Here is a 25,765-nt window from a genome sequence, read left to right on the forward strand (position 1 = left end):
AAAGCCTTATTTCTTAAATATATGGAGAACTGAGTCAAATTTTTAAGACTATAAGCTATTCTCCAATTGATAAATGGTCAAAGGATGTGTATGAACAGGCAATTTTCAGATGAAGAAATCAAAGCTATCTATAGGATATGAAGAAGTGCTCTGAATGACTTTTGATCAGAAAAATGCAAATTAAAACAACTCTGAGGTACCACCTCACACCTGTCAAATTGCCTAACATGACAGAAAAGAAAATGATAAATGCTAGAGGGGATATGGAAAAATGGGGACACTAATGTATTGCTGGTGAGTATGGACTAATCCAACCATTCTGGAGAACAATTTGGAACTATGCCCAAAGGACTATAAAACTATGCATACCCTTTAACCCAGCAATATTATTACTAGGTCTGTGTCACAAAGAAATTTTTTTAAAAAAGGAAAAAACCCATTTGTACAAAGATATTTATAGCAGCTTTTTTGGGGGGTGGAAAGGAATTGGAAATTGAGGGGATGCCCATTAATTGGGGAATGGCTAAAAAAGTTGTGATATATGATTGATAGAATGATATTGCATTGTAAGAAATGACAAGCAGGATGATTTCAGAAAGAAGACCAGGAGAACATCGTATATTGTAACAGCAATATTGTAAGGATGATCAATTGTGAAAGATTTAGCTACTCTGATAAAGACAATGATCCAAGACAATTTTGAAGGACTTCTGATGAAAGATGTTACCCATATCCAGAGAGAGAATCGATTAACTCTGAACACCTAGTGAAACATAATTTTTTCACTTTTTAATTTTATTGTTTTATTTTGTGTGATTTTTTTTTGCAACACGGCTAATGTGGAAATGTATTTTGCACGACTTCAAGTGCATAATCAATATCACATTGCCTTCTTAATGAGGGAGGAGAGAGAGGAGAGAGGAGGGAATTTGGAACTCAAAATTTTTAAAAATAAGAGTTTAAAAAATTTTACATGTAATTGGGAAACATTTAATGAAATATAAAATTATTTGAAAAGAGAAAGAAAATCAGAGTTAATGACAGATTCACTTGTTTATAGTTTCTTTTATTAGTCACACCTAACTATAACCCTGTGAGACAGATCAACAATCCATCATCAACTTCCCTTCAGTGTGAAGGGAACAAAATCATTTCAAAGTTAAATGACTTTCCTATGGATTTCCTGGATAATGTAGGTGAGTAGATTTTAAATACAAAGGCTTCTTCTACTTAACTTCTGCAACTTAAAAAGGAAGAGCTTGATTATAGTTGGGATTGATCCATGTCTTCCACCTGAGATCAACAAGTGTTAAGGAGGAAAAAACAGATTTAGAAAAGTAGTTATGTAATGGAAAGCCAACATATGGATGAGAAAAAAGACAAGGCATGCAATGGGTATAAATGCCAATTGGGTGGCCTCCAGAGTTCAGTGAAAGGAACAATTAGCAATTACCCAGGGTCTTTTCATTAAAGATACTGAAATACAAAGGAGAGTTGTTTATAATCACAGTCATTGAATACAATGAGAAACACAAGAAGTGATTCTGAAGAGCTGAGGACTAGGAGACTGCCTAAGAAAGGGCAAAACATCCCAGGCTGGAAAAATGGAACGGCATAAAGTTTCCCAAACAAATCAGCTCATGAGTGGCCACTATATTTCCAGCCCAAATGAGGTTGAAAGGGGGCTTCTAGGTGACTCAGTAGATAGAGCACCAGCCCTTCACTCAGGAGGACCTGAGTTCAAATCCAGCCTCAGACCAAACACTTGACACTTACTAACTGTATGACCCTGGGCAAGTCACTTAACCCCAATTGCCTAAAAAAAAAAAAAAGATGAGGTAAGAAGAACCATTCTCAAAAATCGGCAGCTAGATAATGAAGTGGATAGAGTGCCAGGCCTGGAGTCAGAAAGACTCACCTTCCTAAATTCATATCTGGTACCAGACACTTACTAGTTCTGTGACTCTGGACAAGTCACTTCACACTGTTTGCCCCAGTTACTTTATCTATAAAATCAGCTGGAGAAGGAAATGACAAACCACTCAAGTGTCTTTGCCAAGAAAACCCCACATGGGATCACAAAGAGTCAGACATGACTGAAATACGAGTAAACTGAATCCTCAAAAGTAAAAATAAAATTAAAAAGAAACATGAGAAGTCATATGGTGGCATGTATAATTTATTTCTCATTTTCTCTTAATAGCCATTTACATCTCTGCCATTCATTAATACACCCAAACTTCTATTCAATTCATGTATATTTCAGAATGGTGCCATCCCAAAGAGGCAGTTGTGCTATCGTAGAAGAGCATCAGAAGCCTTGGATTCAAGAGATCTCAGTTAAACGCTAACTCTGATACTTATTAGCTGCTTGACCATAACCAAGTTATTTCCTATCTCTGGGCCTTCGTTTCTCCATCTGTACAATGGGACTAATATTACCTACACTAATTAGTTCCTAGGACTATTATGCAGAAAGTGCCTAATAAACTTTTAAGTACTATTTAAATGGAAGCTGTTATGATTACAAGGATCCATAATTTCATTATTATGGATATTCCCTCCTGAGGCTTGTAATCACACAAGCCCTCTCTGGCACAAACTATTAATAACTTCATGTGTTACCTTCACCAAAAATATATCTTCATCTAGTGACCTGCCTGTCAGATCTTTCTAAACTTACCATAGCTATGCTAGGATTCAAGTAACAGCCTGTTGTTACATCTGTACTCAGCCTTCCTGGATTGGTGGGAGCTGTCAGGGCCTGTGCTCCCTTGGCACAGCCTTCAATAGGTTAATGACATTTCTATGTGAATTATGCAGAATAAGACTGCAGTGAAAGAGTCAAACAGAATGAAAAGATGTGGATATTGTGCTATGAACAGCATCGTAACAGAAAATGCCTATAAAGACAAGCTCACACATCCAGTACAACATTTGGAATATTATTATTATCTGGTATAGGAGATAATATTTCCTCTGACTTGACCTAAAATTGCCTAGTGAAAGTTTTAAAACGTGTCTGTCCTCCTGTCTCATTCTTTCAGAATTTGAATGAGCCTGTGTTCTCTTTGTCTATTTTATTCATGATTTTAGAGATTTAATAATATTCTCTCAGCTTTCACTATTCTAAGCTACAGAGTCTCAGTCACTTTTTGCGTGCCCTCATTTAACAGCCTCATATTTCCCAATTACTCTCCATTAATAAAAAATTGACATGTGAGAATGGTTAACAGTGGACCCCTAAAGACATATTTGCTGACTCCTTGGTGGGTAGATCTATCTTTTCACGTATTCTTATGTGGGCAGTGGAAGAGTGGAACAGAGGGTAAGATGTCCGCTCACTCTAACCTTTCTCCTACGAATAAAAGGAGGGTAGAGAGGGCATTGATCCATAAGCATCTCTATTGCTTTATACTCTCTTCTGGATGTCAGAAAGACAGGCTGGTGGAGAAGAAAAGGTGTTTTCACTGGTGGGAAATAGGTCACAAAGCTTCCTGACTGTTCTATTGTTAATTTGTGTGATCCCCAAAACTCCTTGCTGAGGGTCTAGGACTCTCTTTTTGTTTCCAGAAACATGTAAAACAAATGGCACTTTAGATAGCTTCAGATGACTTGTCTTCAATCAATTCTCTTTCACCTAAAGAACTTTTTATAAAGGATTCTATTCAGGTACAAGTTGAGCACGGATACCAAGACCTCCACCTTCCCAGCAGCACGTTTTTGGTGTTTTTTTTTTCTTGTGACTGATGTAGTTATTATTGTTTTAATTTCATAAGCATTATGGAAATGTATATGAGCAAGTAATTAGCTCAGTAAGATGAGTTAATGCAGAAGGAAATACTTTTGTGTGTGTGTGTGTGTGTTTGAGAGAGAGAGAGAGAGAGAGAGAGAGAGGAGAGAGAGAGAGAGAAAGAGAGAGAGACAGAGAGAGAGACAGAGACAGAGAGAGAGACAGAGACAGAAAGAGAGAGAGAGAGGCAATTGGGATTAAGTGACTTGCCCAGAGTCAAACAGCTAGTGTTATATGACTGAGGCAAAATTTGAACTCAGGTCCTCGTGACTCCAGGGCCAGTTGCTCTATCCATTGTGCCACTTAGCTGCCCCTGAAACACTTTTTTATTTCAGGGGAAAATGCATTGCATACATTTAATGTATTACAGGCTACCAAACTTGTCATTGTACAGCTGTAAGTTATTTAACATATAATAATAAATGAAAACTGTTCAACTGAAAGTAACCTACAACACACATATGTAGGTTTGGGTATATTTCTACTACCTACCATTTCATATGCACACATGCAGATCACACATGACATTTAATTTCCTATCTCTATACCTTTGCTTTGGCCACCCCCGTACCTAAAATGTACTCTCTCCTTACCCCTACCCTCATAGACTCCTTCTTTTCCTTTAAGTACTATCATTAAGCATTGAGCTTTTGCTTGATTTCCAATACCCCAAATCCCACTGCTAGTACCTTCCCTCCCAAACTATTTTTTTATTTAATTATTTTTATACATTTGTAATTGTTAATTTTATGTGTATAATTTATTTTCCAGATACTGTTACCTCCTCTATTAAATTGTAAGCTTCTTACAAGTAGGGATCACTTTATTCTTTGTCATTATATCCCTAGTACCCAGCATCATGTTTGGAACATAACAGGCACTTAATAAAGAACTATTAACTAACTGATGAATATATTGACCCTTAGGATACTTCATTCATATAATTTTCATTGTCTGAATCTCTTCTTACCTGTTTCTTATATATTTCTTATTTGCTATTTAATATCATAATTACAGTTGGACAGTGATGACTAGAAAGAAGGAAGGAAGGAAAGAGACAGAAAGAAAAGAAAAAAGGGAGGAAAGAATGAAGTAAGGAAGAAAGGAAGAAAGAAAGGAAGGAAGGAAATGGATTTATAATTTCTTTGATACAAGGACTTTCTAGATGAAGAGACTCCCTTTAGCAATGTAGATTGACACTTCCCCTATAATTTATATTCTTAGAGAGTTGTCTAGAAAAGGCACTGAAAGTTTAAGTGACTTGCCCTGGGTTACACATCCAGTCTGTGTAAGAGGTACAGTTTGATCCCAGGCCTTCTTGGCACTGATACCATCACTCTAAACTATAATGATTCTCAGATACATAAATGTATGTATATGATAATGTCTCCTTATGGTGTGAAAGTGACCCTGGACTATCAAAAGCTATGCCAGTGGAGTCCCAGCTCCAGCAGGTCTTACCAAGCTAAAAAGTCTTCAATTACAAGTCTGGTGTTGGATTATATCTGTTATAAGAGAAACAACTTAGTAAAGTTAGTAGAGGGTTGTAACAAGATTGACCATCAGATGATGTATTTTTTTAGCCATTGCCACTCTCAAAGGTCAAGTACTAAGTGCAGAGGCACTGAAATCTATATTACTAGAGGAAGAAACCACATTAATAAATTTCCAAATTTTGGAAATAATTTATTTGGAATTAGGTCATTTTCATATATGTGGAATTATTTGAAATAGTATTTATACAAATTTGTACAAAAATTATTGTACAAAAATTGGAAAGAGAAAAATTAAGGAAAATGGTAAAATAGAGGCATCTATATAATTATTATATCAATGAATAATATAAAATAAATGTCCCTGGATATCATGTTAAGCTTATCATAATAAGCTTTCACAATAGAAGAGAAGCAAAATACGAATACCCTGATGATCACCAAATTAAGAAGTAGCATTGTAAAACTTGAATTTATTTTCCTCTTTTCCTCTATACTTCCTTAATCTTTGAGGCTATATTGCTCACAGTTTCTTCTGGGGCAAGAGTTGAATATACAAATCAATTTTCTAAAAATAAATGTTCAAAAGAATTCAAATACTAGGGGTCATCCATCAGTAAAAGACAGCATTATTCATTAGGTTCCCTAAGAATGGTTTAAAATTTTCTTCTTGGGCAGCTAGGTGTCACAGTGGATAGAGCACTGGCCCTGGAGTCAGGAGGACGTGAGTTCAAATCCAGCCTCAGACCAAACACTTGACACTTACTAGCTGTGTGACCCTGGGCAAGTCACTTAACCCCAACTGCCTAAAAATTTAAAAAAAAATTCTTCTCAAAAGTATTCCTGTGAAAAACAAATAATGATGTTGCTATTAGGTGAAGGCAGTAAAATTTTAATTCTAGTGATCAGAGAAGCAACCAGAAGCAGAGAGGGCAAGAAGGCTAAGTTAGGGGGAGAGAAGGATGAAGAGAAACAATGTGTAGCTCCAGGTTGCCAAGACCAAAAAAGGTTTAGAACATTTCCGGAGTCACTGATACTATGGAAGACCTTCCTGGAATAAAGGAAAATCCTAGGCTTAATCTGTTCAAAGGAATTCAGGAGAGTTACAGAGTAATTCAAGTTCAGTTTTGGACATGTACCAAGGACCTTAAGAGTTTAAGAACTTTCACCAAACAATATGTCACCAGTGTGTGTGAAATCTTATTCTATTGAATCAACCTTGCCTCAGTTGTTCATTGCTAACTGGTTGTAAAAGCAGATAGCTGATGAAAGACCAAAAGAAGTAATACAAGCCAAGAAACTCAAAGAACTCAAATTCCAGTCCCTAGAAGGAACCTTACAGTTGAGACAATGATAGAAGTTGAAAGTGTACAATTGAGCTCTATACTGGACTACAACTGATCCCATGCATGGTACCAAAAACTACCCAGTGCTACCCAGGGCATATCCCTCATTGACTACAAAAACAATATATGATACTTTGATTATATGGGTCAAGAGAGAACCGTAGAGCTTACTGGATTATTATGGCAAGGACCACTATTAAGTGTGAGATCTATGTTTGATGTGTTCAAAGAAAAACATCATTCCTATTATGTGCCAGGCACTGCGCTAAATGCCAGAGTTAAAAAGACAAGTTAAAAGACAGTCCTTGTTTTCAGAATTCACAGTATAATGGAGGAGGCAACGCGCAAATAACTACATATGAACTAGATTTTTGTTGTTTAGTCATTTTTCAGTCATGTCTGACTCTTTGTGACCCTTTTTGGGGTTTTCTTGGCAAAGATGCTAGAGTGGTTTGTTATTCCTTCTCCAGCTCATTTTATAGATGAGAAATCGAGGAAAACAGGGTTGAGTGACTTGCCCAGGGTCACATAGCTAGTAAGTGTCTGAGGCCAGATTTGAACTCAGGAAGCTGAGTCTTCTGACTGCAGGCCTGGCACTCTATCTACTGTACCATCTAGCTGCCCATAAACTAGATAGATAGAGGAGAAACTAGAAATAATCAACAGAGGGAAGGCACTAGAATTAAGAGGGATCAGGAAATACTTCCTGTAGAAAGTGGGATTTTAGCTAGGACTTAAAGGAAGCCAGGGAAGCCAGGAGGTGGAGATGATGAGGGACAACATTCCATGCATTTGGGACAGACATGACACTATCTGGAATCAGGAGACGTAGTGTCTTCTCTGAGAAAAAGCAAGGAGTTGAGTGTCACTGGACAACAGAGCACTTTTAGGGGCTGAGGGCCAGTGTAAGAAGACTGGAAAGGAAGAGGAGACATGTTATGAGGGGATTTTTCTTTGGAGAATAAGTAATTCTAACTGTATATCCACAGTGAAATTTCAAAAGCTGCTTTACAAAAATAGTTCCTAATACATCATGCATACACAAATTCAATGTTCAAAATAAAGAAACCAAATTCTAGGCCTTCTCCAAAACTGTTTCCAGTGTTCTGAGTTTATGTGTATACAGATATACAGACACTAATGAGGCAGACAATGTAAAGAAACAAAGGGTAGAAAGGAAAAGGTTAGAGCAAGCTCAGACTTTTAACTCACTCAGATCTACTGTGTCCAAGAAAAATATATAATTGCACCAGGCCAAATGACTAAAGAATTTACCTAGACACAAGGAGAGGATGAATGGACAGAAGGAAATAAGGCATGTTCACTCATGCATGGTCATTGAATATATTGCAAACTACTCTCTCTGGGTTGTATGTGTGTGTGTATATGTGTGCACGCACACATGCACATATGTACACACACAAGCATATTCTACTAATCTAGTCCAAGAGGAAAGAGTAGACTCTGAGGACCTAATTTCTGCCAACAGCTCAAAAGTTTAATTCCTAACTGTTGTCTGATCACTGCTCTTTATAACCACTTCCATGACAGGGCATCATCACTACTATTGATCTTTAAAAGAGTTTCTGAACAGGCTAAGAAAATAGATTTGCAAATGAAATTCTCTTAGCAGCTGGTGCTAAATGGGACTACTGCTGAGACTAGCATGGATGTAGCATCAGAAAATTCTGACTTGGGGTTTCTAGAGACTAATTACTGTGCTAAGTTCAGGGGAAAATGGAACGGGCTATTTCAGCACACTGTCAAGGAAGAATATAGTCAACTAGTGGTGGGAATCAAACGATGAGTAGCATGATATATTCCCTTTCTCTCACTGTCTTTAGTATTCCAGAACAGCTCTTGTTAACAAAATAGCAGATGTACTTTTTGGTGAGATGCTTGCTTAAAAGTAACTACAAGATGTTAGGTAAGAGCTGATAGACTGTTAACTTCTCAAGTACATAGCAGAGAGCAGATATTTATTTCTTTTTAATACAGGATCCTAGTGGGAAAAAGTTAATAACAGGCCTTGGGAAGACCTGTAGAGGGTAGGAAAAAGAAGGACTAGTGAATGACTCCTTTAAGAAAAGCTTTACTCATAAACGATTATAAGAGAAAAATCTTCACGTTAAAAAAAATTCCTATTTGGGAATATTTGCTCAGAATAAGTCCTCTGGTTTCTCTTTTGTTGCTGATGCATAATTACAACATCAGCGCCAATGATTTAATCTCACATGTCAATTCTAGGAAGACATGTGTGGACTGAATCTTACAGGGAATTCTGATTAGGGAAGGTTCCCCTCATGTACATAAAAGAACTTTCCCAAGCTCTTCAAAGTTCTACCAGTCAGCTTTCCCTACTAGCGCCCAAAGTCCTTCCTTTAGAAAGATTTTCAAGAGGGGAGAGGAGAGAATGCCAAGAATAGATCCTGAGAAGGCAGGCTAGAGAAACACAAACCTGATTAAGGATAATACTTTGTTCTTAGAAGGAACCCATCAATGCCCTGCCTAACCTAAATTAATAAATGGTAGCAGTGGAAGCCATCAAACAACTCATATGCAGAGTTGTTAAGTTTTTGGGGAAAAATAAAAATTCTGATCTTGTAATTTTAGAAATCCAGTGTTTAAGCTAATTAGCTTATTTACACTCACCAAAACTTTATATAAAGTTGCAATTTCAAATGAGATTTAAGATTTTTTCCCCTGTCAGACACTAAAAGAATTTTTCTTCTGATTACGATCATTCTCTAAAGAACAGCGAAGCATGCATTTTTCCATAGCTTACAAAAAAATATTTCTCTGAGGATATTAGATTTGTGTTTTGTGAATTTCAAATGAAGCCTCCAATTAATTTTCTACTGAATCTGAAGTAGTCGCCAATTTCCCACCTCTTGACAACTTGTCCATTTTATCAGCTGCTTGTATTTTTTGGTAACCTAAATTAAGTCTATACCAGACTATGCTTTATCCACTACTTCATTCACATATAAACTATACAAATTACAAACATGTCTGAGAAAGCGTCTCGATAACCCAATCCACAAAAAGGAAGGAAACAATGACACTCTCAAGAGGAAATGCTTTCAAAAAATACCTTAGCCCAATATTAAGAAATTATAATGTAATCTAACAAATTGCTTCTTTAAAACATACTAGTTTTTAAAGTTGAGTAAAATGGTACACAAACCATTAAACCCTTAGGGCTGACTACATAGAACCTTTCAGAATGAAATGCTTTAAAAAAAAAAGATACATATACATACACATCATAGTTATGTTTTGACATTTTCATCAACACAAAAACCTGAAAACTAATGCTTCACTAAATAACATGGAGAGAAAAGATGCTCCCAAGAGCATATTTACAAAAGCTGTGATTACATTAGAATACAGATGAGGTGAATGACTTTTAACATTGTAGATTAGACATTGAACCGCTGCCTGCTGAAGACAGACTGGCTCCCCTGAAGAGACTTCATTTAATGACATTATTTCCCACATGATAGGCTTAATGTGACTTTATTGAATGAATTTAAACAAGGGATATTCAATGAAATGGGCAGAGTCCACCCCTCTATATTCATTTCTTTTAGATGTTTCCCTTGGCACAACTCAAGGTTTCTTTAGAAACTTAGTACATCTGTTCTTTCACTCATTTTGATTCAGATCATAGTCTATTATGATAAAAGCCAATGGAATACATCTCTTTTAAATAAAAAAGGGAAAAAAGTCTGCCTATTCTGTTGTGGTTGTAGAAGGCTCTGGTGGCAATTTCAGACAACAGATCAGGATAATTTCAATAGTTCTGGGAGAGCACCCATTGCTCCAAAATAACCTTCATGCTCTGAAAAAAAGTGCTTTCATCTGCCTCTTGGAATGATAATCCAAAGAATACACAAGAAATCTTATGGAAATGATATTAATTTGAAAAATAAAAAAAAAAGTTTCAACAAATACCACCTGCTTAATGTTCTCATTAAGTCTTCGTATCCATGCTTGAATCAGTGTTGTTGGTGATAGTGATTAAAGTTGCTCTGGCCAGGTCCTCTTTGCTGACAGCCTCTTTTTTTCTACTTGGTCATAATGTTTCCAAAACTAGGGGCTACAGCCCAGTCTGGCGATGAAAACCTCCCATGGTCCTCTCCATAAATTCTTTACATTAATTTATCCACCTTGGTACTATCTCCATGGGGCAGCATTTAAAGAGCCTCTTCAAAAGGGGTGTAGCCAAGTCAGAAGACAGCAAAGGCCAAAAAAAAAAAAGTTCCTCTTCTAAGACTGGTACCAGTAACATACTTACAATTATCTCTGGACTATACTGTCAAAATGCTAACCCCAGACATAATATTCACCAGAAGAGGAAGATATGAATTTTTCAGACTGAAGAGCAACTTCTGACATTTTTCAGAATCATCTAGGTTTTCAAAGTAATAGCACTATGATTGTCCATTGAATCCAACAGAATCAATATATAAAATTCCTTTAATTAAGTAGTCTAGTTTATCAAATTTGCTAAGCTGAAGATCACTTATTATAAGAAAATTCTGTTCAAATCTGTACAGTGTAGAGAATTGAAAAAGATAAAAAACATAATATAAAATATAGTTTGCCTTTATGTACACACATAGTCAGAGACTTCAATTTGAGGTGGATACTTCAATGCCTGTGCATCCATATGTTACATCGGAGGTTACATATTTTCTAATGCTTCTAAGACTTTCCACTTCCTCTCTTATTCAGTAGTGTCATCTGTGGGTTCAAAATAAAACAGCTTAATCAGGGTTTATGAAGGAATTTAACCACCAACCAGGGGATAGCTCAGAAAATGCTTTCAGTGAAAAAGACACTATGTTCCTTAACCCAACGACCTTGTCTAGATCTGAAGAAGACTGCACTTCAAATTGGGGGAGAGTTGAACACAGAAGAATAACATCTCTAGCCTAGAATCTCAGTTGTAGAGACCATAGTTCACAAATACACAGAGCTTAAAAATGCAGATAGATATCTTATGCCCCTAACAAATTCTAATTTAGAAATGTAGGCCTATCAATCTGATGATAATAATAATGATCAACCTATAATATCAACCAACCAGATAGTTAAATCACAAAACAGCTGGAACTATTTTACCTTGTCACTAGGCTAATTTATATTATCAGAAAAATTACGAGAAATGGCTTTCTAGTATGATGACCATAAAATATTCCCCCAAGTAACATATGCCTTGTATGTAAATGCATGTGTTGATATTAATTATTGCTAGTGTCTGACATATTCTGTACCTATATATTTGTTGTATTGCATGATTTTTCTATTTCTGTATAGCCTAATGATTATACATATATTGCTATTAACTAGATTATTGATATTGCTGGGGTTAACTTTTTTTGCAGTTTATGACTGGTTGCATGTATATTATCGATATGCACATACTCTTGTGATATCTGCATGTAATTTAGATTTTTAGTCATCAAATCAACCATTCAAGTGGTGTTTTGCATTGCGCTATGTCTACTGCATCTAATAGTAATGTGGATTTGATGTCAACAGTACTGTGGGATGATTACTTATGATGTTCATATAATCATTCCTGTTACACCAAATGCTAATGTTATCGTGATGTTTGCAGAGCACATTTGCAGGTGCTAAGGGTGTCTACAAGTGATTTTTCAGAAGTTGCAGATTTTTGGTTGGGATATCCAAGGGAATATAGTCATAGGTTGCTGAGAGCCTGGAATGAGGAACTTTTCTGGGATAACAAAGGCTTTGAAGGACCTTCCCAGGCTAGTGGGGAATATTTGGGCTAATGTATTCATAAGCATTCAGTACAACTCAGTTTGTTCTGTAGTTCCAGTGGCCGTAAGAAAAGGACTTCTACCCAAGCTTCGAAGGAAGCATATGGACAGTTATAGAGGAAAGTGAGACATTAGTGTTTGAGTACATAAATCAGACAGGAGAGAAAGAGAAGAAGAGCATATGGTAGGAGTGAACTAGAGCTGAATTGTAGTTTTGGCAGTTCATGAGATTGAAAATCAGTCCACAGCTGTTTCTTTTTCGCTATTTCCCCAGAGCACAATGCTACAGAAAGTTCAACCCACTACTTAAATTTCAATTTTGTTCTTCCTCAACCTTCCTCAGACCATCTGGGGGGATGGTACAAAAGAGGGAAAATAGGTAACTCTGGCTTTAAGTCCCATCACAGTCTCTTATACCTCGTTTGAATATTTATTTGTGTTTTTATGTTACTTGGTACTGCTAATAAATCACATAGCAATTAATGGTTATTTTGTCTAAGCACAAAATTTCTCAGTTCAAGATTGAGAATGGGGGAATTGGCTAATAGGAGAGGAGATTTCCCCAGGGTGAAGGCCATGACAATTAGAAGAAGGGTTTCTGCAATCTGGAAAATTACTGAGTATATTATACACTAAACCCAACCTACTACCTTTGAAACCAGAGAATTAATGAGGAGGTAAGCCAAAAGTAAAAATGGGTGGGTCTTAGGGTGATTGTCCCTAAGCTCAGTCAATTAGTCAACAAACAATTATTCACTGTGCTAAACACTGGGAATAAAAAAAAAAGTGAAAGATAATTCTTACTCTTGAGTAGTTCACAACTAATGGGGTAGAAACATCCAAATAGCAATATACATAAAAGCTATATGCAGGATAAGTTGGAAGTAAGCAATGGAGGAAAGGAAATGGAAAGAAGAGATAGTGGGAAAGGCTTCCTATAGAAGGTGGGATACCATCTGGGATTTGAAGGAAACCAGGAGGCAGAGATGAAGAGGGAGAGCATTTAAAGCATGGGAGAAAAGAATCTTCTGTTTGAGACAAGTGGTTTCTGGCAAGTAAGTAAACCAACAAAATATTCTCATAACCCCAGGCACTACTGGGCAAAATGCCTGAAAGCAATTGGCAACTGATAATCCATCCCATACCAATTGAGAAAAGTGAAAATGGTGCTGGTTACTCCCAAGCCACACAGAAAATGTCCAATTAGGTAGTCTGATACTGGTTTCAGGAAATAGAACAACAAGTGGTTAGTATAAAAAGCTGTAAAATTGTAAAGGAGCTCTCATTCTCTTTTTTAGTTATACACTTTTTACAAAATTAAATTTTCTTTTTTTTGTGAACTTATTTATCAAACACAAATACTTCAATATACAAACAAAAGTAAGAAACAGTATCTATGAGAAACTGAATTGGTTTTATATAGCTGGTTTTCTTAGAAGTATGTAATATAAATATATCAAATGTAACAAAGAGGTAACATAACTGTTCCATTTGTTTGTATCCCCTTCTGCCCTTTTTTGGTTTTGTGCTACACAGAGTATTATTGATACTCCTTTTTATAGTGATCACTAACCTAACAACCTATCAACCACTCCAAGCAGAAGGTATCCCTTATAACAAATATGTGTAGTCCAGAAAAACAGATCAATACATTGGCCATAGCTGGGGATACATATTGTATTATATTCTTCCTGTCCATTTTAGGTTGGCCAGGGCTCTGACCAGAGGGCTAAATCTTTGCAATTGAACTACTACTTCAGACTCAGAAGGAAAAGAAATAGGCAATAAAGTGTTTTGGATCTGCCATCTGGGGAGACTATTCCTTACAGAAATACCGGGCTGCATGTCTAACCTTTTGTGTAACCTAGAAGAAGCCACTTCATGTTAAAGTACACTGTTTTGCATACTTGGAAGCTAAAGGCAAATAATACCTTCCATCAACCCATTGCAAGTCTGAAGAACTGAGGGTTCAGTATTAGTGCATGGTGAACACATCTATAAACCTTTTTAAGAAAGAAAGTCTTGGAACTCCAGTAATTGTATTCAGTTGAGAAGGTACCTTGGAAAGCATTTTCTCCTTTTAAAAAGTCAAAGGAAATTATAAAATGAGGGATCTACTGAATTCTGCTGAACGTAAGCTAATTGTCATAGCATATGAGAAGTTAGAGAAATGACAAGCAGCTATACTTTAGTTATACCGTGATAGAATGAGGGCCAAGGTTTAATGGTAGCAGGAAAGGCTTAAGGAAGAATTTCTTGATGAGTTGTTGTCATATTTTTCCAAAGAATATTACACAAACTTCTTCTCTAAACTTTCTTAAGAAGAGCTACCTTTCTGGCATGGTTTCAGGGTGATCCGACAGGGCAATAGATTAGATAAATTTGTCAAGTTTCTTCCAGCTTGTTTAGGCATAAAATTCTATTTCTTTATCTCATTGGGAGGCTCAGGGAGTCATGGAAGGCTTTTGCTCTGAAAGTGGAGATGAAAGTATTTCCCTCTTCCAACAATAGAGACTGGTTTGAGATAGGTCTATATCCATCACAGTAAACAAAACCCAGGGTAAATGTTCATAAGGTGATTCACTCTCTTCTACTGTGTGGTTTATGCTTTTCAAGACTTAAACTTGGTTTTCACTTTATATCACATTGTCTTGTTGACATACTAATGTCTTCTTTTCTGATATTACCTTCCCTTATCTCTCTCTTGCTCTCTAAAAGAGAGACATGAATATACATACATACAGATGTGATATATGTATGTGTGTATATATGTGTGTATATACATATAGGTGCCTAGTTATTTACATTTAGTATATCTCATATCCCATAAAAGGCACACTCCTTGAAGCAAGTACTTTTTTTTTTGGGGGGGGGAAGGCGGCTGCAGATACACATATATACATGCACATATGTGTGAATATGTGATGTATATATAACATGTATATGTGCATGTATATGTATAACCACACATATATACTTTGCATATATCCTTTTTTTTTTGTATTCCTAATATTAAGGATAGTTCCTGACACATAGGAGACACTTTATAGATGCTGGTTAACTGACATTGTACCTTTGTTACTACTATCAATTGTAGTCCTCATACAATTAAAATGAGTTCAAATTTTAAAAACATATTACACCTAGACTAACCTTTCCAACATATCAAAGAGTTGGAAGGGAAAAGTAGGAATGCACTGTGTTTTGGTTTGTTTTTCTATTGCAATTCACTTCTTCACATCTGGAATGTTGTACATCTGAAGCCAGATAAAAACTCCTCCTCCACAAAATCTATCTGTCCAAGAATCCTGCTTTGGATAGGACTGATACAACCCTTGATTTACTATGCCTAGTTCCTATATTTCAATGTTACAGAATATATAGTGGAAAACAGGCATAGCTGGGAAGTGACTGGGTCCAAAATGATTGGGTAAATCAAAGCCAAAATGAGATATTAGCAATGTCTGATTCCTAGTCTAAAATCTTTGAATTTCATCTCCTTCAGGAAGTATTCCTGTGTTTGTGGCAGCGAGGTGTTACATCTTCAAATATACCATAAATGAAAGCAATGTTTAAAAATAAGCACACGTTTCTATCAGAATCATCTGTGGTAGTGAGCTGAGCTGCTTAGACCACTATGGTAAGGATATTACACGTTCAAGCACAGAAGGATCTTCTGGCTCTGCTACTACAAGACAGCCACAGACTAAGAGGTTCACTAGACTCCACCAAAACTCCTGCAAATATATGGAGCTATCAGCTATGAGAGAGACCAGGCAAGAAAGCATGGAGGTGTGGTTCAGAGAAACTTCAAAACTGACCTTGGAACAACAGCTCAGAAGCATAAACCCTACAGGGTTTATGGATCAGGATGGATGAATGGATGGATCAGGAAAGTCACTATCATCAAAGAAAGACAAATAACATGCAATTCTCAAATGGAATCTCTTCTTAACCCTTAGGCTGGCAGCTAAGACTAATGGTCACCTCAGAGTTATAGGAATCATAGAATTAGAACAGGAAGAGGTGTTAGAGAGTAATCCAAACAATCTCTTCATTTTTCAGAAAGAAAACTGAGACCCAGAAAGAGGAAGTGATTTGTCAAAGCTAATAATATCCTATTAGGCTTCTGAAATGTGATTGTTATGCTTCACAAATTATGTTTGAACAATCCAAATAAGCAAAAGTCACATTTTAGCAGTGGATAACAGGTAGTGATTGTAATCTTTTCACATTCCATAAACTGGTAATGGATTGTAACAACTGGACTAATTTATATTACAAGAAAACCCAGAGAAAAATTGTACTAAATTTTTCCTACTTTATATTCTTAATGAGAGGCAACATGGAATAGTTTCTAGAGAGCTGGCCTTGAAGGCAGGAAAACCTAGGTTAAAGTATCATCTCTGACATATACTGGTTGCGTAACACTAAATGTTCTAGGCAGTTCTCAAAGACCTGCACTGATTGGAATTTTCTCACTTAGGAGTTCACTATACCAATGAATTCCCAGTCCAGTTCTAATCCCTCTGATATTCAGATAACAGTTTTTAAAATGTACGTATTTTAGATAGATGTTACGGAGATTTAGAAGGAAATCTAAGGGGAAACTAGATAAATACCATAAGGATTCAATCATGCAAAGGGGAATGAGAAAAAATCCCAATATCCTTTATACGTGTGTGTGTGTGTGTGTGTGTGTGTATACATTTTAAAACTTCAAGGATATATATTGCAACTCACAATGCTCTCCCCCTTTAATACAATGCAGACTTACGGTATCACGTGTCATGTGATACATAGGTTTCCATGGTGATGACTAGAGATGTGTGCCAAGCAGGGAAAATAGAAATTAACCTCTAGCAATTACCTAGCTCTACAAAGTAGGGTGTTTAAAATTATAACACAACATTACTTGCCTAATATCACACATTTCTCTGAATAGAAGAAGCTATTCAGATGTTGGCAAGATATGCCGTGCTGGGGATAGAGGAGCAAGGAGGAATTGGGATAAAGGGCTCCCAAATCCTATACATCCCCCTATTCAAGGGACCAATATAAAATCATTCCACCCTGTATTTTAGACACTTGTAATTATTCTTTTCTTTTAAGAGCTGGTTCATCATCTTTTTTTTTTAAACTATGGTTTTTCAGAAATTTCGGGGACAATGAACCTCATTCAATTGCATGCCTTCTGACTTATATGTAGGTCACATTTAAAACATTCTCCTGGAATTTCCATGCACATACATAGTACATTGCTGGTTTTATTTTAAATAAACTGATTCTGAGCTTCTTTCCACACTATCTTATAATTGCTGAAAGGGGAGAGATAGGCTAAGTGCCGAGCACGAAAGTCACTGAGCAGGGTAAAGAGAAAGGCACAGTAGGCATATGAAATTATCTGACAGCAGGAACCAGTCACCATGAAGATCAACCAAATAATAATAATAACAATAATTATGTTTATATAGTGCTTTAAGGTTTGCAAAATGTTTTACATAAGTTAGCCCACTGGATCTTCACAACAACTCTGTGCTATTAGGTGATAATAATAGGTCTTATTATTATCAGTGATTTACAGATAAGAAAATGAAGCTGAGGAAGATTAAGATGGCATTTACTTTTCCCAGTGCCAAAGAAAATAATTCTTGTTAACTTATTACTTCTATCTTTTGGGCTTGGCTCATGGATAGTAGATGAGAATTGTTAGATACATTAAAAAGAAAATGAAAATACATGACTTGGGCCTGAACTGTAAATCACCTAGCCTTCTCTTCCCCTTTGCTTTGCCCCGCCCCTACTAACAAGAATAGCCAAAAAAAGTGGGGAGGGGGTCACACAGTTAAAAAATTATTAGGCTTGTCATCTATTTTAAAGTCCAGTTCCACCAAGCTTATGAGGTCAATAAGAATTTATTAAGCATCTGCTAGGCACCAGCTACTATGCTAAGGTCTGGAGTTACAAAGAAAGGCAAAAGACATTCCTGCCATCAAGGAGCTCACAATCTAATAGGCATGACAACATGAGAACAACTATGTACACACAAGAGTAGATATAAGCATCTTCCTATTTTGACCAAGCTTATGAGGCAGCTGAGTCACTCTGGTTATCTAAATCTCAGTTTCCTCATCTGTGCAATGTACATGATGGGAATATCACCACTGAATCTTACTAAGTTATTTTAAGGTATAATCAAGACTCATTTAACATTCTTGAAGTATAAGCCACTTTTAAGCTATAGAACTATTTTGGTAACTTTCAGCCTAATCTCGATGTCTTGGTCACTGTAATTGCATCTTTTTCAAGTCAAGTCAATTCAGCTATCTGGGGATTGTGCCACAAAGAAGGCCATTTTAAATAAAGATAGGTGTTCAATCGCTCAATATTAGTGGGGGTGGGGGACTTCTTACCTCAAAGTGAAGATAGTGGTGGAAAGACTCTTGGATTTTGAAGCATAGGCTCTTGCTTTGAACACTAGCTCTGCTGCTTGGCACCCATGTGATCACGGGCAATTCCTAAATTTTATCATCTATGAAATGAAGGGGTTGTACTCAACAACTATTTCTAAATATATGATCCTATATAAAGTAACAATAATCATAGAAGAATGTTAGGAATGAGGGCCATCTAGCAGGCCAGATTCCCTGGGAGCTTCCAATTTTGATCAATTATTTTTGCTAACTAGGTACTAAAACTCAGTTGATTTTGCACCTGAAGGACAAAAGGTACTGTCAGTATCCTCTAAATCAGAGGTTTCAAACACGTACTCTGAATTGGGCCTCCAAGACTCTTGAGTGCTGCCTGATCTAGATTAAAGTGCAACTGGGAAATAATTAACAAAATAAATAAAAATACAGTAAAACACGGATATAATTAACATGTCATTTTCTAAGTCAATATGCAATTGTAGGGATCCTTATGTACAGTTTGGTAGTCCCTATTTCCATTTGAGTTGACATAACAAGTCAAAATATTTTTCAATTTCAATTTCAATCAATCAAAAGAATCAAATTCAATTTCAATTTCAAAACATTATGAAAAAAATTAACTCAGTTACCTTGTCTTAGTTATGGCTTTATTTGGGGGACCTAGAAGGAAAGGTTTTATAACAGACGTCACTAGATCTTGGAGTCACTTCTATCCTTTAATTATATGCCCATTACCCAACTTTTTCTAGGGCCCCCATTTGTATAACATCTTCTCTGGTTCTGAGTTGGTCATAAGCTATATAAACACCAGGTGCTCTTCACATAGGACTGCATTAAAGGCTAGTGTAACAAAAATGAACTTATTCCTTTAGTAATTTCAGAGCCTAAAAAGACACAAAATCAAGCTAGAATAAAATGTAGCTGGGGCAACTTGTCTTTGGAGTTTCAAAAACACCATTAACTGCTGATCTTTACAGATCATGGAAAGGAACATTAAGAGTGCTACAAAAAAAGAAAAAAAGATGACTTGGGGGAGAAAAAAAGCAACACTTGTTTTCCTTTTGTAAATAAGGTAAGACTGTTATTGGAGTACTGTTTCTGCTCAGGGAAATCTTATGGGGAAACCCCTTACTTCCTCAGCAAATTTGGGACAATTCTTGTATATAACAGTCAAATCCTTGAATGTCTTGCCAAGTATTTTAAATGCCTTTAGAGAAATCACCTCGTGCGATCCCTTTTCCTTACCTCCTTCACTCCTTCAGACTGTCCCCCCATGCCTGGAAAGTCCTCTTTACTCGCCTCTACTTCATAGAATTCTCTCTCTTCCTTCAGGATGCAGCCCAAGCACTACCTTGTAGATCAGTAGTGTCAAATTCAAAAAAGAACTGGGACCACTAATCCACACATAGGGATCCCTGGGGGAGCATACTGACTTAGTTTTCAAATGTTAACGTTATCGTTGTTTCCTTGTATTTTATTTGTTTTGCCAAATATTTCCCATTTGAATTTTAATTTCATTCAGGTAGCTCTCAGGAGTGTGGTGGATCTCATGAGGCCTGTGATTGTCTGACACTCTTTTTCTATATGAACTCATATAGGACACAACTGCTAATGTCCTCCCTTTCAAACTACCTTCTATTTAATTACTTTGTATTATTCTCTATATATTTATATATGTCCTAGTTGTCCCCAACATTAGAATGAAAATCCCTTGTGAGGATTGTTTTATTCATTGTATTTGTATCCCAAGCACCAATATAGTACCTGGCATGTGTGTGTGTGTGTGTGTGTGTGTGTGTGTGTGTGTGCTTAATAGATACTTAATTGACTACATGATTATGTAGTAAGAATGATAATGGTTTTGTTTTCTTTTGAGTGGTAAAGTTGTGTTAGATGTTGTATATGCTGCTCCATCTAAAAGGTAATCACTGAAATGGGTAGCTGTTTGGTACAGTGGATAGAGTGATGGCAATGGAGTCAGAAGGACCTGAGATCAAATCTAGCCTCAGACACTAGCCATATGACTCTGGGCAAATCATTTAATCCTGTTTACCTCAGTTTCCTCATCTGTGGAATGAAGTGGGAAAGGAAATGGCTTACCACTCCAATATCTTTGCCCAGAAAACCCCAAATGGAGTCACGGAGTCAGACATGACTGAACAAAATTATTGAAACAAAAATGCTGACTTTCACTCAGATAGAAAGATAGATACAGATGTGTCTACAGTTATCCCTTCCACATCACAGGAGTTAGGGGCATGGTGCCTCCACGATCTGGAAAATCCATGTGAACTTCTTTGGCCCTCCCTTTGTGCAGAGAAGAAGTCTGAATTATTATGGTATTAAAAGATAAATTATGTTGATATTATACAATGATATACATATAGTTTACGCATTTCTGAGTTTCCAAACTTTTTCTGTTACCTGTGCCTTCCACAAAACTCCCCCAAATTTCCCATTTAATTTCTTATGTCAACTTGCGATACATCAAAACTGCAAATCTATGTCTATCTATCCATAACAAGGAGTACATAAGTACCAGATAAGTGTTGCAAATTCTAAGTACTAAAAGAGTTTGCAAGGAAGGAACTATGGGGAGAGGGAAGAGGTTGTCAGGAAAGATCTGAAGAAGAAGGTAAATCTTAAGCTGGGCTTGGAACCTAGACAAAATGTGAATGGAACCATAAGTGTAGAGCTGGTGGGTGTCTTGGAAATTATCTGATCCACCTTCCTGATTTCATAGATGAGGAAACTGGAAGGAAGAAGCAATCTTGGGAGATTCTATTATCATCTACAATTCACATTTGAGAAAACCAGGGCCAATTGCAGCTAAGTGACTTGGGTCACACAACTAATAAGACAGTGAGCTATTTGAGAGCAGGAACTACTTTTTGCCTTTTTTTGCAACCCCCAGTACTTAACACAGTGCCTAGTATATCATTGGCACTTAATAACTGCTTGCTGACTGGCTATTCCTATCCCTATCCCTACAAGAGATGGTTCTTTATGGGGGGAGGAGGTAGGGAAGGGGAAAGAGAAGGGTAAATAGGATATATTTGGAAATTAAAGTGATATAAAAACCGTATTTTCATGATTTTTAAAAAAATAATAGTTTGCACCTATAAAGTGCTAGTTTTAGAGACCTGAGTTTAAATCACACTTTGACTTGTTACTACCTGTATGGCCTAAGAAAAGTGATTTAGCCTCTCTAGGCCTTTCTTGATAAAATGGGGGAGTTTAATTAAACAATATCTGCTTGGTTTTCCAAGTAATCCTCTAAGACTATCATCTGTAATTCAGACACTGATCTGCCTTGGTAAAGGTAGTTTCTTTGCTGGTAATTCTCTGTATCAATGAAATCACAGGGCTGGCCTCAAAAATGTAAATTACATGAAAGTACAATCTCCCCTCCCCCTCCATTTCATGCCTTTCCATGTTACACTTGGCAAAATTCAAGCTGAAAGATTACAGGAAATTTGAATAATCTAATTTTTAGGCACCTCCCATTTGTATTCCTAAAGATTTAAAGAAAAAAAAAGATGAAATGCCTGCTTCTTCTGTGCTGTAATTGCTCATTCCATTATAAATGTAATTGCTAAGTTCTCTTCAAGGGTTCTTTCAAGAATGTAGGATATTGCCTTTGGTGAATTTCTGTGTTATGCAAATATGGTGTCACTTTCAATGAAAATGATGAGTTGATTCATTATCACATTAAGAGGCTAAAGGAAATAGAAACTCAACCTTTAACCCTTCTGTTAGATGATCTCAAAACTGGGTCTCAGAGTGGACAGTCCTGGTCCTATAGGAAAAGGCAAATAGAGATTCCTAGAGTTATGACTGTTAAAGGTACAGAAATGTCAATGACCTCTTATAAAGCTGGTTACTATGTATGTTGAGTTACAAGGGGGAAGGGAAAGAAAAGTACTGGAAGGCTATTTTTTTTCAGAGTGTTTCCCCGAAAGTTCCAATAGTCATTCAGTGACAGTAACAGAAATTGTTAGGATTCAATGAAGCAGTAGTTATGGGTATGTTCAAGAAATCCTTGAGATAATCTATTTCAGGATTTCCCCATAACCATATTTAGTAAGAATTCTTTCCTTCCACCTTGAATGTAACCCCTGTCCCCAAATCCCATTGATATTAGATGTTCTTTTTACTAATGGAGATGAATGCCCTGCCTTGTGTGAGGTAGAGAGGACAGAGTTGGTTGAGAGAGGGTGAGGTCCAGACTTCTGTCTTCTGTCGATCTTGAAATCTTTGAAAACTTCTGGCTTCTACCTTTGAGAAGGAAGATCAAAGAGGCCCAACCCACTTCAGGATGCTGAAGGGAAAGACTCTGGAAAGACAGAGTGGAGCTGGCAGTCTTCACTGAGTTCTGATCTCTAATTTGCTGTACTAGAGACTTTTTGGAGAGTTTCCCCTTAGATGAAATCTAGCACTCTCCTCGGTTGAGCTGAGTTATCTTCACTCCCAATGGGAGAGCTCCTTCACTCTTGCATTGCCTGGTATATAGTCTATGTATACTTTTTTTCTGATTTCTGTTTTATTACCAATTTGGATAAATGGGTTTATTTGTGTGTTCCTTCTGGAAATGGTATTTGATGGGAAGAGTGTCAAGCCTCAGATATAGAGCTTGTTCCCTTCCCCACAGAGAGATCATGTTAGATTGAACACAATTGTATCCCCTAACATAATAACATTTAAGGGAACAAATATATAAGTTCTAGCCCAACATCCCCTCACCCTCTCTCTCTGAGAAGAACAGAGTGGACTCCAGCCTCAAATTCTTGTTTCTCCTCCTGGCAGGAACTAAAGTCTTTCTTGAAGAAGAGCAGGGGGAGAAGAGGCCAGAGAAGTCTATTCTACCTCGCTTCATGCCACCCTATGCTACATATGGGTCTTAATATACATGGGGTTCCTTCTTTCATTACACTTATATCTTCCCCTTCTTCCTGAAAGTCCTTCTGTTTAATAATAATGGATCAGTCATACAGTCATACTTGGTCAATGTATTAGTTAGTAATGTTGAACTCCCCCCTTTCCCACTTTGTAATTCTTTGGGATTAGAGGTAGCATAGCATAGTACATAGAGAATTGGCTTTGAAGCCATGAGTCCCACCTTTGCCATGTACTGGCTATATGAACTTGGACAAGTCACCTATCCTCTCAGTGCTGTAGATACCTAACTCTATAAGACTGTTAAGTTGCAGAGAGGATGCTAACTTGAATTGGTAGGCAGTTTCCTCACCTGGGATTGCACTATCCCAATGAAATCACCATTCTAGTATTTATCTCTATCCACATCTCTATACATGATGGCTCTCTGAGGAAGGGAGAGGGAAGGATATATTCAGAAATTAAGCTGACATGATAATTATATTTCAGTAAGTTAATCATAATATGAATTCATACTTATAAAATGCTAGTTTGAGAGCACTAGGAGCTATGTTTGAATCTCAACTCTGTATCTTACTAGCTGTTTGGCCGTAGGGAATTCAATCTTCTGAACTTCAGTTTCATCTGTAAAATAAAGGGGTTTAATTTGGTATTCCTAAATTCCATCTAAGCACTACAACATACGACTTCACTATTTGCTTTATAACAAAACTGGGAAAGAAACAGTACAAATTTTTCCATCTCCCATCTGGCAGAAGAAAAAAAAAAGTGCAAAAAATTCCAAGTGTACAGCCTCCAAAACCTGGGCATGGGTCTGCTGACTTTAAGTCCAAAGCTTCCACTACATCATTCTGCCCTTGTGAGAAATAGGCTTGGTGAGTTTCCCATCAACAGAAATGTTCAAGTAGAGTCTGTAAGTCAACTTGCCAAAGATATTGTAGACAGGATTTCTGAATTTGGTGGGAGTTGGATTAAATAAATTCTAAGATATTCAACTTTAAGATCGTATACCATTTACTTCTAAAATAATCTTAGACGCATAAAAATACCTGATTAAAAAAAACCAAACCTTTAAGTTTTGTTGTAAAGCATTTTAAATGCTTCATCCCAACTGATTCTCACAAATCCTGTGAAATAAGTATTACAGATGTTCTTATCCCCCTTTAACAGATGAAGAGACTGAGGCTCAGAGATTAAGAGGCAGCTAAGGGGCAGCTAGGTGGCGCAGTGGATAGAGCACCAGCCCTGGATTCAGGAGGACCTCAGACACATAACACTAGCTGTGTGACCCTGAGCAAGTCACTTAACCCCATCGCCTAATCAAAAAAAAAAAAGAAAAAGAAAAAGAAAGAGGCAGCTAGGTTGCACGGTGGATCCAACCTCAAACACTTACTACTTGGGCAAATTATTTAACCTATGCTTGCTTCTGTTTCTCATATGTAAAATGGGGATAATAGTAGCACCTACCTCACAAAACTATTGTAAGGATCAAATTAGATAATATTTGTAAAGTGCTTTGCAAACCTTACAATGCTATATGTTAGCTGCCATAATGCAGATTAAACTTAAAAGCACTATTAACATTTCCTGCATCACATTCTTAGGTCTAAATGATCAATGAAATAATAAAGCCCTGATGAGTAGCATTCGCCTATTTCCAAGGTGTAATTGAATAATAGCCTCTCCTGAGCTGGTTCGAGTCGGCTCCAACACATCCCTGGGGAAAGGGAGGTCTCCCAGATATGGAAATGAAAATGAAGGTGTACAAAGGTACTTTCTATGACATGGGAGCAGGAGGAGAGAAATCAGTTGGGAGTCATCCAGGGCACCCTACCAACACTAGAATATATGATTATGGTTATTCAATGGGCATTTATTAAACACCTCTTCTTTGCCAGGCTAATGCCAGGCATTGTACTAAGGCCTGAGAGATGATAGTCCCTGACCTCAAGAAGCTTACATTTTAGTAATTCTGTACACAAAACGGCAAATAAGTTGGATCTCATTTTGT

At 36.9% G+C, this 25,765-nt stretch overlaps 1 protein-coding gene and 1 pseudogene across 4 annotated transcripts in view; both read right to left on the minus strand.

The window, feature by feature from the left end:
• RGS7 (regulator of G protein signaling 7) overlaps nt 1-25,765 on the minus strand; it is a 668,840-nt gene that overhangs the window by 389,880 nt on the left and 253,195 nt on the right. The window lies entirely within an intron of this gene.
• Nucleotides 10,418-10,831, minus strand: LOC110205460 (pantothenate kinase 2, mitochondrial pseudogene; annotated as a pseudogene).

Source organism: Phascolarctos cinereus, unplaced genomic scaffold (assembly GCF_003287225.1).
Source record: "Phascolarctos cinereus isolate Bilbo 61053 unplaced genomic scaffold, phaCin_HiC Scaffold_5;HRSCAF=322, whole genome shotgun sequence".
Lineage (NCBI taxonomy): Eukaryota > Metazoa > Chordata > Mammalia > Diprotodontia > Phascolarctidae > Phascolarctos > Phascolarctos cinereus.